General features: G+C 36.3%; 1 non-coding gene across 1 annotated transcript; it reads right to left on the bottom strand.

Moving 5' to 3' along the window:
- Positions 1-13682: 13682 nt before the first annotated feature.
- TRNAT-AGU (transfer RNA threonine (anticodon AGU)) lies at positions 13683-13755 on the bottom strand. Its single transcript has one exon. It is a non-coding gene; the product is annotated as a tRNA-Thr (tRNA).
- Positions 13756-14363: the final 608 nt, after the last annotated feature.

Raw genomic sequence — 14363 nt, 5'->3', positions numbered from 1 at the left:
GAAGAGTCCCCGTCATTCTGGTCCGGTGGGAATCTTGCACACCTCTCTTTGGATCTTCACACGCTGAAAAAAGGCCAAAAAGTAGCCGTGAAACCTTATCGCGGGACAAGTAATTTCCGTCAGTATGCAGTTCTTTTTGTGCCATTACCATCACTCTCTCTCTCTCTCTCTCTCTCTCTCTCTCTCTCTCTCTCTCTCTCTCTCTCTCTCTCTCTCTCTCTCTCTCCCCCATGATTCTACAGATTTCACAATATTTAACAATTCCCTCCCCCCCTTCCTCTCGCTTCATTTACTTTATCTACATAATTTTTAGTATCAAACACTCTTAATTGTATCAAAAACTCTTAATTGTGTGTTTAGTTATGATTATTGTACGAAAGGATTGATTTACTTTTGTAAAGGCCATCGAAACACGTATTCGCCTTTCCTTCTCATGAAGTGGAGGACGACTCCAGGAAGTGTCTACCACCTGCGTTTACCTAATTGGTACATAGGGATGAGGTTACTGGCCTCACGCCGTGCCTTGGATGGCATTTGTTTTATGTACTTAGGAAGCGCTGGAGCTGCTAAACTGGCCATCTATCTCAGCAATTACCTTAATACCTTTGGTATGGGAACGAAATTAATTGTTTTTGTCCGATAACCTGCTTTATAAAGATCGTTCATAAATAATTTAGCCTTTATTTCAGCGCTCGAAGACGGTCACCTGTCTAAGGTAAACAAAATTAAGTGCTGTTGTTTTGGCTATATGGTTTGTTTACACGTTTTCAAGTCAATATAGAAATAGCAATAATAGCAGGCGATACCAACGTGCAGGACCTCTGAACGTTAAAGGTCCCCTTCCTATGAGTTACACTGACAGATTATGGCTAGTAATCAGTTTTTCATTATCCTTTGAGACACCAGTGTGTGTTATAAATCACATTGTTCGTGGTCGTTATGTAACGTACAGACATTTAACACCAGGGAACTGTTTGTGGGCAAATAGATAGTCGACAGTCGCTTTGTGTAAGTATAGTATTTTATAAACTTTTGCACACAAGTACATCCATCCATATGTACAGTTTGTATGTATGTATATATATATATTACAGTTTGCGAGGTTTTGTTACTTATGAGTCATTAGTACTGAGGGAGATGATTTGCGCGTAATTCATCACTCCATTATGGTTGCTGTGTAACAAAGATTTAAACCAGTAAACAAAAAAGTAACAAACCTGTTTTTGGATGATCATTGTTTGGTATATATATATATATATATATATATATATATATATATATATATATATATATATATATATATATATATATATATATATATACATATACACACACACACACACACACACACACACTAGCTGACCAACACGGCGCTTCCCGGAAAAACTCTGAAGGACTCAGAAAAATTTTCCTACAGCTTCTTGTACTGACTGCCCCTTTTATCCAGAAATTACTCTGCCGACTGTCCTTTTTATCCAAATATTACTGTACTGACTGTCCCATTTATCCAGATATTACTGTGGTGACTGTCCCATTTATCCAGGGGTTACTGTACTGATTGTCCATTTTCTTCAGGTATGACTGTCCCATTTATCCCGATATTACTGTACTGTCTCTTTTATCCAGGTATTACTGTGGTGACTGTCCCTTTTATCCAGGTATTATTGTGGTGACTGTCCCATTTATCCAGATATATTACTCTGGTGGCGCTCTCATTTATCCAGGATTACTGTGCTGATCGTCTCTTTTATCCAGGTGGTATTACTGTGATGACTGTCCGTTTTATCCAGGTATTACTGTACCGTCTGTCCCTTTTATCCAAGGATTACTGTGCTGACTGTCCCTTTTATCCAGGTATTACAGTGGTGACTGTCTAAACCTTGATATAGAATTATTAATCGCAGGAAAGAAAAGCAAACCTTGACACATAATTAATAATCACAGGAAAGAAAAGCATTTTCAGTAATATATTGCTATGAGATCGAGTACATAAAATGAGGTATGATAAACCCGTAGAGTTTATTTACCTCTTAAGTTACAAGGGGAAGGGAGGCGGGGAGCGGGGTACGAGTTTGAAACCTACCCTCTTATCAAAGTTGGGTCAAATGATGGCCATGTGCCAAATTTTGTCTGGATCGGTCAAGCGGTTCGGATTTCTATAGCTCACAGTTACAAACTTTTTACAAACTAACATACAAGCAAATATACAAACATACAAACATTAACTTTTTTTATATATATATATATATATATATATATATATATATATATATGTATATATATACATATATGTATAGTATATAAATGTACAGTATATATATCAATCATACAATGATCATCAAAAAAATGGTTTGCTAGTGTTTTGTGTATTGGTTTAAATCTATGTTAATCAGCAACTTTGAATAGAGTGATAAATTACGCGCATCTCATCTCCCTTAGTGCTAATAACGCATAAACAAGAAAGCTTCGCAAACTGTCAAAACAGAAAACAAGTACTTTATTACAAAACTATTGCGTACAAGCAATAGTTGAATATTAGAGGAATTTCCAAAACAAAGAGACGGTCTTTATCCACGCATACTTAACGTACTAAGCTGTGAATGTCGTTAAGTACGAGGAAAAATCTTGCCTTTTGCCGACGCCTAAAAGCACATCATCTATGTAAATAGTTGTTGACGCCATGAGTTTATTGTTTTTAGCAAGGGCCCACGTGTGGGAACTCGATACGTCGCAATTTGATTATGCTATGAAGCTTTGCAAAAGGGTTGGACCGACTTCTGCGGGAGATTTATTAGGAGATTTATAAGAGTTAATGCAGCAGTAAAACCTATTTTAAGGACACTTTAATACAGGTAGTATTGTAGTTTAGGTGAATAAAAATTCTGCCTTCATTCCAGGTCGGGAATGAACTGCGCATATATATAGAGCTCCTACGTAATAGATCATATGTTCCTTTATTTTATGGAGCTTTTCTTATTAACGGAATGGACCCGCAGGTGTGAAATATGTGATGGGATGTTTTGTATTATCTTACATTTATGTGGAGGTGTAAATCTCTCTCAGAAAAGTGCACGGGAAGTAATTGAGTGATAAGATTCATCTCTCTCTCTCTCTCTCTCTCTCTCTCTCTCTCTCTGGGAAGTGCTCAGGAACTACTTCGGTAATACAATACTCTGTTTTCACGGGACGGTTCACTGACGCTTTGCCATCCCCCGTTAAATTAGTCTACTACGGTTAATTACCATTACACGTATTGTTCTTCCCATGAAGATTTTTATCTCATCCTGTGCATACACACCGAAATACAATTATAATGAAAGTTTTAATTCATGTATTTAATTTGTTTTAATTTTTTCCTCTAATGCAAATAATGGCGGTGCATCGTGGTGGAGCTTCATTTGCACGTTAATGGCCCGTGCTCCGTATATATAGTAATAATGATAATAATGGTTTTTTTTTTATTATTTTGTGTAAAGCCGTGGTTGATCACCGCTTGATGTTCTTACTTGCGGCAATTGTTATTTGACGAATCGTTGATGGAAAATATTACCTGTAAAATATCTGTAATTAAGAGCAACCATGTCTAGTGATTAGCAATCATTAATCACGCTGAGTTTAATTGACTCCAAATGGCGTCCGTATTGCGTCGTATGAACTGTGGAAGGCTTATTGAGGCTATTAGAAAGCGGAACGTTATTTTGGGAGTCAAGAAGAGAGAATAGGGAGGATGATTGTTCGGAAAGTGAAACGAATAGTTTCAAAAGAGAACAATAGGGGAAGAGCTATTTCTAGGTTAAAGTATAAACAAGCACTAGATAAACTTGAGGAGCACATACCTCTACCAACTAAAAAAAAAAAAAAAAAAAAAAATGGATGAGCGTCTGGATCCATCTGGCAGTCTTATAATATCTTCACTAATCCATAATATAATTAAAATTTATTCAAACATTTTGAATAGGCATGTCTTGTGTAGCGGATACACAATGCGTTTTCAGTGACGTTTTGCGGACAGCCAGACATACTTTCAGTGAAGTGAAACAAACAGGCCCCACTGAATACAAAAACATCCGTCTAACTTCCGTGGCGAAGAGGAAAATGGTTTGGACATATCTTTTCCAAACCATCTGTATCGAACCTTGAAAGAGAAAGCGATCTTGTTCTGTATCCCTCCGGGGATGTTATCTTGTCAAAAGAGAAAGGAAAGAAAAAGAAGCAATTGAATTTCATCCTCTCGACAACAAATGGGCAGGAATGCCCTTAAAATAATGCTTCCAGCCAGCAACAGGTAAGAGGAAAAAGGGGGAAAAAATGGGCAAGGAATATACCTTGGACAACCCCCAAGGGGGATATCACGGCCAGAATCTGGAAGCTCCAGGATTCCGAAAAGTAAGAATGTATATGGGCCTGGGACTGTCCGCAAGGACCCACGAATCTCTTCGCAATCAAATGAGCATCCCTTTAGAGATTCAAGAGGCTCGTATGGTTTTTAGGTAGTTGTTGAGTGTGTCCTTTTGCTCAGTTTAAAAAGCTGTTTTCTTGTTCGTGTTTGTTTAGACGCTTCTAAACGACGTTATTAATTTCTGCCTTTGAGGCTTCTTCTTATCTTCACACTGCCGCAGTGTGATGTATTTTATCATGTCTGTCCTCGTGTAAGCAAGATATTTCAGATGGGTTTTAATCTAGCAAAGGTTGACTGTTGTTTGCAGGACAAAACATTCAAGTTTGAAAAAAAAAAACGCACACACCCCAAAATTTCTCAACTTGTAAGGTGTCATGCAAAAATGAACAAAAATAAATTCCCCAGACTTTGGTGTAGATATGTATTCTTTTTATACTGTTATTTGTTATCGCATTTTATTCAATGATCAGTTTTTTCAGGCAGTTACAGAACTATTTATCAATGTGTGCTTGTAATTGTTTTCGTAGTTCACTGTCGATAATAGGCCTGGATTTCGTCTGGTTTGTTACCTTTCATAAGTGAGATATTTGATTGTCTTTCAGGTTTTTCACTGTATGTTCGTATAATTGATTTTTATTGTATGAAGAAAAAATGTGGCGTTACAAATTAATGAAGGTGGTGGGTATATTTCATTTCCTGCTTTACCTGGTGCTTTCTTCAGTCAAGTTCTGTATTTTTAAAACAATTATATCCATGCTATTTTACTGCAGCCAATTTGTTGGTTAATAATTGAAAACTGTTTTTTAAAAAATGTAAGCAAAGTGTTTACATAAAGGTTACTTGTATCTTGCGCTCTCTCACCCTCTCTTTCTCTTTCATTCCGTCCCTCTCTCCCTCCACGTGTTGTGAAATAGCGATTAAATAATAAAGCCTTCAGAATGTACCCTACTGCCAGAGCTGCTGTCGGAAGATAATATTGCAAAATTTGTTTTGGGCGTAGCTCAGAATTCCCATTCGCTGCATAAGGTCGAATACTTGGCCTACTGCCACTAGGGAAGGCCAGACCTATCATGTCTGTAAGGAGATATCTGAATACTGCAAGGGAAGTTAGATGATGCAATATGGGTTTTAAACACACATGCAAACACTCATGAACGCCCATACACAAACACGCTCACTCGTGTGTGTAAATGTAGTCCCATCTTCGAGATCGGAGCATTATTTGTGAAATTAATATCTATATTTGTTGTTTTCAGTATTATTATTATTATTATTATTATTATTATTATTATTATTATTATTATTATTATTATAATTATTATTATTATTATTATTATTATATCTTTTCGTTATAATTATGACGATTACTAATTTTATATTGTTGAAGCTGTTGTCATAATTATTGATTATGCTGCGAGTGCTATTATTATTATTATTGTTGTTGTTGTTGCTGTTGTTGTGCATTATTAGATCCAGTTCTCATTTGCCTATTACTGTTGTTTGTCATTACTCGTATTTGCATTTCCATTGTCTGTGGACATCTGTCTCTTCTCCGTTCGTATTCACCGTGTCTTCCAATTTGCATCTTTCTTGTGTCTACTTTGTCTTCTCGGGTTACTGCTAAAACATTCCCACGATTACCTCGCCCAGCACTCTTGTGTGGAACTTATGGCATTTCCTCTCTCTCTCTCTCTCTCTCTCTCTCTCTCTCTCTCTCTCTCTCTCTCTCATTTGGTGTCTGTTGACCTAAAGGGGAATTAGGTACCAGATTGTTAGTGGGTTGAGTGGTATCTTGTACAGATAGAAATAGGGGAGAGAAGAGGAAGAAAAATTAGACGTGTGTGTTCATTGCTCCGTCAAAATGTATAACATCAAAAAATTATGGGATGGCCTCGGCGAGGTAATCCTCACCTCCACCTCAACGTGTGTGTGTGTGTGTGTGTTTGTGTTTCTATTTTGTCCACAACTTTCTCTCTCTCTCTCTCTCTCTCTCTCTCTCTCTCTCTCTCTCTCTCTCTCTCTGTGCGTGTGATTTTGCCTCTAGGTTTTTTCATAAATTCTCTCTCTCTCTCTCTCTCTCTCTCTCTCTCTCTCTCTCTCTCTCTCTCTCTCTCTCTCTCTCTCGTATTTTTTAAGTTATTTCTATTCTACCTCTTTCCCTCCGTGTGTCTGTGTTTTTGGCACACAGTGGCTTATATACCTTATTTTGTTCAACATGAAATAATTGTCCCCAACATGGGATGGTTGTAAGGAAAATGAAAAAATTAACCTTCACAATTTTAACTGCCGAATCGTTGATGAACTCTTTTTTTTTTTTTTTTTTTTTTTTTTTTTTTTAAACATCCACAACTTTTGTCGTTTCATTCAACTACACAGGAGCTTGACAGCAGTTCTTCGAACACACTACTTCCTATTTTGCATGGTCTCTGGCCCTCTGTCATCTTCATTGTTTCCACATGACCCGAACCATCTCAAAACGCACACTGATTCATCCTTTCACCTACCAATTCTTTTGCCACTTTCACATATCTCCACATTTTTCAGTTTCATTTCTCCATACTCCACATGTACTGCACAAGCAGTTCGTCTTAACAGCTTCAACCTATTTTCTTCCATTTACACAATTACACTTAACTTCCGTAAAGGAGAATTGGCTCAACAATCATTTCACTTTATGCACAAAATCCTATTTCATAGACAATTTCCATGTGTATGTGTACACGTTATTGATTTTCAAATTTTTTAAAGTAAATTTTTCTCTTTATCAAGCATTGCATAAAGCCAGTCGGAGTGTCACTACTGTCACGATCGCACAAGGCCGCACTTGCTGTTAGAGGCTACGAAATAGAGATATGAAGCTTTTTATCTGAGTTGGCAGAGCCAGCAAGTTTTCTTGGCGTTTGTAGTATCGGATACTTTTTCCCTTTTATTGGCAGGGGCAGCGTCTGATAGCCTTTTGGGTATGTTGCATAACGGGTGAGATGTGGTAATCGCTCTCTCTAGGTCACATGGTTTTTAATATTTAACAATTCGTACCCACTAGGGGTGGCTTTAGAGAAAAAAAATAGCAGTCACTGTAGCACTGATCATATTTTCTGGCTTTAGTGCGCTTAGGGTTATCATAACAGTAAAGAATGTCAGTGAGGACAAAGTATAAGCATTTCCACTTCTTATTTTTCTTGCTCTTCTTATAAAGCCAACCCTGCTTTTGAGTACCTTTAAACTTAGTTACACCTAGTTTTTCTCTAATTTCATTTTCTGGCTAAAGCAACGGTTAACTTAGTGTATTGTTCTATTAATAATATCAGTAATGATTATAATTCCCTGATTTTTTTTCTTAGTCGTAGTAGTAGTAGTAGTAGCAGCAGCAGCAGCAGCAGTGTAGCAGCAGTAGTAGTAGTAGTAGTAGTAGTAGTAATAGTAACTTCTTGTAGAATGTGGAAGAATAACCTAACAAATGATAATAGTATATTGATCGCGTTTAAAGTAATAAGATATATTGAAGAGTTGAAGATGAAAGTGGTGCCATGCGTTTTAGTTCAAAATGCTATATAAACTGAAATTATTGCTTCTGATGATGAGGATGTTGATAACAGTGATATATTTAAAGACTAAGTCTTATGTGTTGTTGCTTACTTGTTGTTTATAGTGTTAGTTGTTGTTGCCAAATTTATAATAATTTCGTGACATTTCAAGACCCTTGACAGGAGAAGTGGAGTCTTAGGAATCTTATATGTGATTCTGAATCGTAACATATAACATTTGATTATTTGCTGATGTTCATGCTGAACTGTTTTAAGGCGCCAACCATTCCAGCTTATTTCATTTGTAGTTTTCATACTTAAGTTATTCATCGATTTCTCTTATTTCTATTTCTCATCTTTCCAACTTTTTCTTTTCATATATTGAGTGGGTACTTGTCTTGCGAGTTAATGGCTTGTTGTATATAAATTTTTCTTATTTTAGATAATAATAATAATAATAATAATAATAATAATAATAATAATAATAATAATAATAATAATAATAATAATAATTATGGTCCTTTGTGTTGAAATGGTTACCATTTTTTCGAAATAGGGAGAGTTTCAAAATAAATTTTTAACCCCTCTTATAGTTCATAACAAGTCATGAATAACAAAAATGTTGTTATTCCTGATTTGTTATGAACTCGAGAGTCAGTCATTTAACATCTTTTACCCACTAAATTCCTCTGTTAACGCAGACCTACTCATCCAGTGGCGGTTTGTGTTCACTTCGATTTTGTTCAGTCCGTGTGCTCGAATTAGACGGGCTAAGCATGAACCATTTTACCAGCACATGCATTTGCAGTTTAAGATTAAGAGACTCTCTAAAAATTCAGTGCCAAGGAATCCGAACCCTCTCTCTCTTTCAAGATCCCACGGCGACTTAATTTAAACCACAATCTCGCGGCGTGATCCTTTTTTATCTGTAAATGGGAAAAGGTGGGGAAATATCACCATACATTCACAGCCATCCGCCGAATCCTTTCCCCCAAACATAGGCAAAATTACGACCCTTTTTTCATCAAAGACAAAAATATTGCTCCTCGTGTTTTATCTATCAGGAAAGGAAGAAGAAGAAGAGATGATGATGATGATGATGATAATGATAATGGGAGTGTCTGATTTGAGGCGAAGGGCGTTCACGGATAGGTTTCTTGAAAGTGGGAATTTTTTCTTTCTTATCTATCTTTGCTTTCGTTTAATTCATGTTTTATCAACATTTTCTCTTCAGCCGACGGTTTTATTAATATAAGCTGAACATCATTTGCTATTATGACCATTTCATTCTAGTTTTCCTTCTTATCGTTATAATTCTTTTGTCACGATTTTACCCTTCTCTCTCTCTCTCTGTCTGTCTGTCTCTCTCTCTCTCTCTCTCTCTCTCTCTCTCTCTTTGTACGTCTTTTATGACCGTCGTCAACGCACGCCATTCCGGGCACTTGCTAAGTCTGATTTATAGGTGAGGACCACCGCACCCCCATCTCTCTCTCTCTCTCTCTCTCTCTCTCTCTCTCTCTCTCTCTCTCTCTCTCTCTCTCTCCTCAAATCTCTTGAGTAATGGTTTTCTTTCGTTAATGTTAAATACCGCAAAGTGGGTACCCTTCCAACCAACAGCCCTCCATCGCCCATCCCCGACGCCCACCCTCATCCTGTTGCGTGGAAACGTTGAACCTGTCTAGTGCCGGTCTCCCCCTGCTGGTTTGAGCCTTCCAGATGCATTAGAAAGGAGAGGCTGAAAGCGAGCGAAGAAAAAAAGAATAATCATACATCGAGATTACTGCGCGGACCCCTTTATCGTTACTTACACACTGAGGGACACCGCTGGCGGCTGGTTTTGAGCTCTCATTATCACGAAATGAGAAATTGTTTGGAATTTTCTCACCAGCAGGGGATCATGCTTATTTGATTTGGGGTTTATGGGTTAAGTTGATTTTCAAGCTCCTCGGACCATGGAGAAGAAAGTCAGCGAATATTTTCCCGTCAAAATTAAATATAACATGAGAGTGTTGAGTGTCCGCTCAGGCGTCTTGTCAGTCCTAACAGTTAATCGTTAGAGCTGAGCAGGCAATCGTTAGCTTTTTGTATAAGTTATAATATCTTCTTTTGACAAAATTAGTGTTCATTTCACTCCTCAGTAACGTTAATCTTAATGAGCCAGCTTATCTTCTTTCGTTAAAAAATCTACAACTGTGTGACTTAAGACATCGCTAGTTTTTCACAGGTTTAATTTAAAAAAATTTTATTAACATGCAAAGGGCGTTTTAGATAAACGGATTTTCTATTATTTTCCCTTTTTAGCTGACGGCTTTGTAACATAAAGGAAATGTATTTTACGTATATATTGTTCACAAGAGCGGAATTTCCCAATTGTGTCTGGTTAGCGTCAAGAAAATAGCTTTTACTGTTTTCATTAACCAGGAAGCATTTCTTTTAATTAAACATCAACGATTTTTCCCTTTACTTTAGCCATTTAGGCGTGAACAATATACAGGCGATGGTGCTCGATCATGGAAGAAGTTTCCTATTTATTTCTTGCTCAGCGTTAATTTAGGAGAATTAATATTTTGGGGTTGTTAACCTTTAAATCAGGTGCTGCTGTAATGTATGGGCCAAGTGCCGTTAGCCGAATTTCCTTACTGTTTTTACCACCCCCCCCTTTTTTTTTTTAGATCATGCGATGGTCGTCACCACTTTTGGCACCTCACGGGGTGCACTGTAGGCATTACTAAAGTTTCTTTGGAGGGTCCCTTCGGCCCCTAGCTGCAACCCTTTTCAAAATTCCTTTTACTGTACCTCAATTCATATCTTTCTTCCATCTTGCTATCCACCCCCTCCTGACAATTGTTTCATAGTGCAACTGCGAGCTTTTCCTCCTGTTATACTTTCAAACCTTTTCACTCTCAATTTCCCTTTCAGCGCTGAATGACCTCATAGGTCCCAGTGCTTGGCCTTTGACCTAAACACTATATTCCATTCCATTCAACACTTTTGGAGACAGTTGCATCACCCTTAGGAATACGGTGTGAAAACTGATTCATCTCACAAACACACAAATTTGGTCAATTAGTCCTGAGACTCGACTCAGCAGCGAAAGGCTAGGGTCGATTCCCGGACAAAGCTGAAAGTATAAAGAACTTAGTGTTAAATCAGTCTGTGTTCCTGTGGCGTAAGCAATGAGATAAGAACCCGATAGTTAGTCGACTGTTGTGGGTCTCAACCGGCTTGCATGAGAACGCCGTCCTAGCAACTTTGATGCCAAAGGTTGCATGAAAACTGGTGGGATAATTTTTTCTCTAGGATTGTCAATTTTTGTATATATATATATATATATTATATATATATATATATATATACATATATATATGTATATATATATATATATACTCGTTATATATATATATACACACATATTATATATATAAATATATATATTGTGTCTGTGTATATATGTGTGTGTATGCGTGTGCGTGCGTATGTGTATATATATGTATATTGATTTGTATATTGAATGATAAAAATAAATGAATATACAACTATATCAATTCCTCAGACTGTCTGGTTATTTACTTGCCTGAAATCAGTAAAAAGAAACATTCAGGTTTCATTGATAGACACCCGCCGCTGTAGCAAAATCGTACTCCCTTCCCCCCTAAATATACAAACATCCACCCTCTCCCCATTCCCATTTTTTCAGCGGCGAACAGGAATGAAAGGGTTTGGGAAGAGACGGTTCATAAAGGTCTCCCGAACTCCGGTTATAACACGGTCAATTAGGCCTTCAACATAGACATAAAAAGGCTCTAAAAGTAAACAGTAATTTTCCCCCTTGCGTGTCTTAAAGTGTTAGGTAAACTGCCGGTAGTATTTTCTATCTTTTTTTTTTTTCTAGTTTTCGAGTTTTCTTTTTCAGGCGCTTTTCCTGTCTTTTCTTTGAAGGTTTTATATATATATATATATATATATATATATATATATATATATATATATATATATATATTATATACATATATATGTATGTACAGTATATATTTATATATATTATATATTATATATATATATATATATATATATATATATAAATATATATATATGTATATATTTATATACATAAACATATCTAGACGAAGCCTCAATTTGAATCATTTGTTTTTTGTCATCGTGAGCACACACAAATAGAAATGCATATACATCATCCCCAACACACACACATATATATACATATATACGTATATATGTATATATATATATATATATCTATATATATATATATATATATATATATATATATATATATATATATATATATATATATATATATATATATATATTTATATATATATATTAAGAGGTTCCAACCTCACCTCACATAGCGAGAGCCCTGATTTCAATCCCACGGAGAATGTCTTGGGCCTGGTGCTTATAAAGTCCTGTGTGGCTCTGTTGACATAAGCAGTGAATTATGTACCTGGTAGTTTGTCTGCTTTGGATCGTTGCAGTCATGATGAAGAAAAAGGTCAAGGGGTTAGCAACCTCTATCCAAAAGATTTGCTGGAAACCGAAGGTCTCCTCTGGAAATACCTCCTTCAAGGTGAAAAGACAAATTTGAAGCAGTACTTACCTATGGATATTATAATTGATATTTAATGGATAAAAATGCATATGTCATGCTTCTAGTGGTCAAGGATTGTTTACCCGAAAATGTATTCCCATGCCCTTATATCTGGATAATTGTGGCAGAGATGTGTTTATTGCTTGGAATTATCTTCGTTATTTAAAATTATATATCCATCTGTGTGTATATGTATATACAGTATATATATATATATATATATATATATATATATATGCATGTGTGTGTTTGTGTGAAATGTATAATCGTCCATGTATTGCTTTTCAGCATTTTAGTTATTATATTTTATCAGTTTAATCCTTTCGTTACTGGGGTTTATGAAAACGTTTCTGAAAGATATGCTTGCATTTTGAATTATATCAAAAGCGGTTGCAGACAGTAAACCTCCGACAAGAATCCTGGGTCTTAAGAGCTGGTGTTCATGTAGATTCGGGCTGTTTGTGATCACTTGTGCGGTTCTGGGCTGTAATCGTCGTCGGCTTTGGAGAGAGAACCCTTAAAGATTCCCCTTCTCTTAAAGTTACTTGTTTGTATCTCCCAAAATTTGATTACTTGTTACCCATTAAGGGGTCCCCTTTTTTGTAGCAGTTCACACAGATTTTTGTTCAATTCTCCTACCAACAGGCACAAATTGTCAAAAGATGGAACAGAAAACGTAACCTAGTTGGAAGTAATAATAATAACAGTAATAATAATAATGATAATAATAATAATAATAATAATAATGATGATGATGATGATGATTATTATTATTTTTATATTATTATTATTATTCAATCACATTCCTCTGGAAAGAAGGTGTAAATAATCTAAATATTATGTGAAAAACATTCACATAACTACCTGATCAGACTTTAGGCTCATGATTAATGAGCTGTGAAGATACCATCTTTGGAAAGAGACGTTATAACCAAACATCATAGCTCTTAATTTCTCATGAAGTGTTTGAGCTATGAAAGCACTTCTGAGGAAGAAACAGAATATTAGACGATCATACTAATGTAATTTTTTTTTTTTTTTTTGACAAAAGAAAAGAATGCATATTAACATTGTTGCGTCATCGTATCTCTCGGTTAGAATGAACTAATCGACCAAGCAATGATAATGTAAAATAAATTTGTGCAACTGCCTTCAGGGAGGATCGAACTCCCGGCCTCTGGTTTACTAGACCAGCGCTCTAGCCACTGAGCTATGAAGGCGCCATGTTGGAAGGAGAAAATAACTTAGTAATATGCTATTTTATTTATCGTGATGAAAGACTAAGAACGTATAGTACAATATTTTGTTATAGCGTTGCTCGTGTCAGTAGAAAAAAAATGCGCTCTACTCTGCAGATTGCCAAACAACTGCTTCCAGGGAAGACCGTAAACCTCTCCTCTTGTTTACAGACAAGCTTTGTAGCTGCTGAGCAAAGAAGGCCAACGTCGTGGAAAGAGTTATGATTAAAAACATTATAGTATTTATTAGTCTTGACATAGGGTACATATATAGTACACTATCATTTTGTCTCGTTTCTCTTTTCAGACGAAAAGGATGCGCAGTATACAGGAGTACCGTAAAATATTTACAGAGAAGGCATTTATGACTTCAAGGGAGGAACTTTTTCTCGGCCTCTGGTTTATTAGATCAGTATTTTAGCCACTGAGCTGTGAAGGCACCTTTGGATAGAGATGTAATATATCAACATGCTGTTTTGTTTCTCCTCTAAGCAGAAGAGAAATTTGTAGAACACTGAAATGCGTTCTCATTTCTCGTGTCAGAAGAAAGAATATGTGCCAAACACCGCAGATGAACGTACAACATTCTC

The sequence above is a fragment of the Macrobrachium rosenbergii genome, chromosome 9, assembly GCF_040412425.1.
Source record: "Macrobrachium rosenbergii isolate ZJJX-2024 chromosome 9, ASM4041242v1, whole genome shotgun sequence".
NCBI lineage: Eukaryota > Metazoa > Arthropoda > Malacostraca > Decapoda > Palaemonidae > Macrobrachium > Macrobrachium rosenbergii.
The sequence above is the reverse complement of the archived record's forward strand: the minus strand, read 5'-3'. Positions and strand labels throughout refer to the sequence as shown.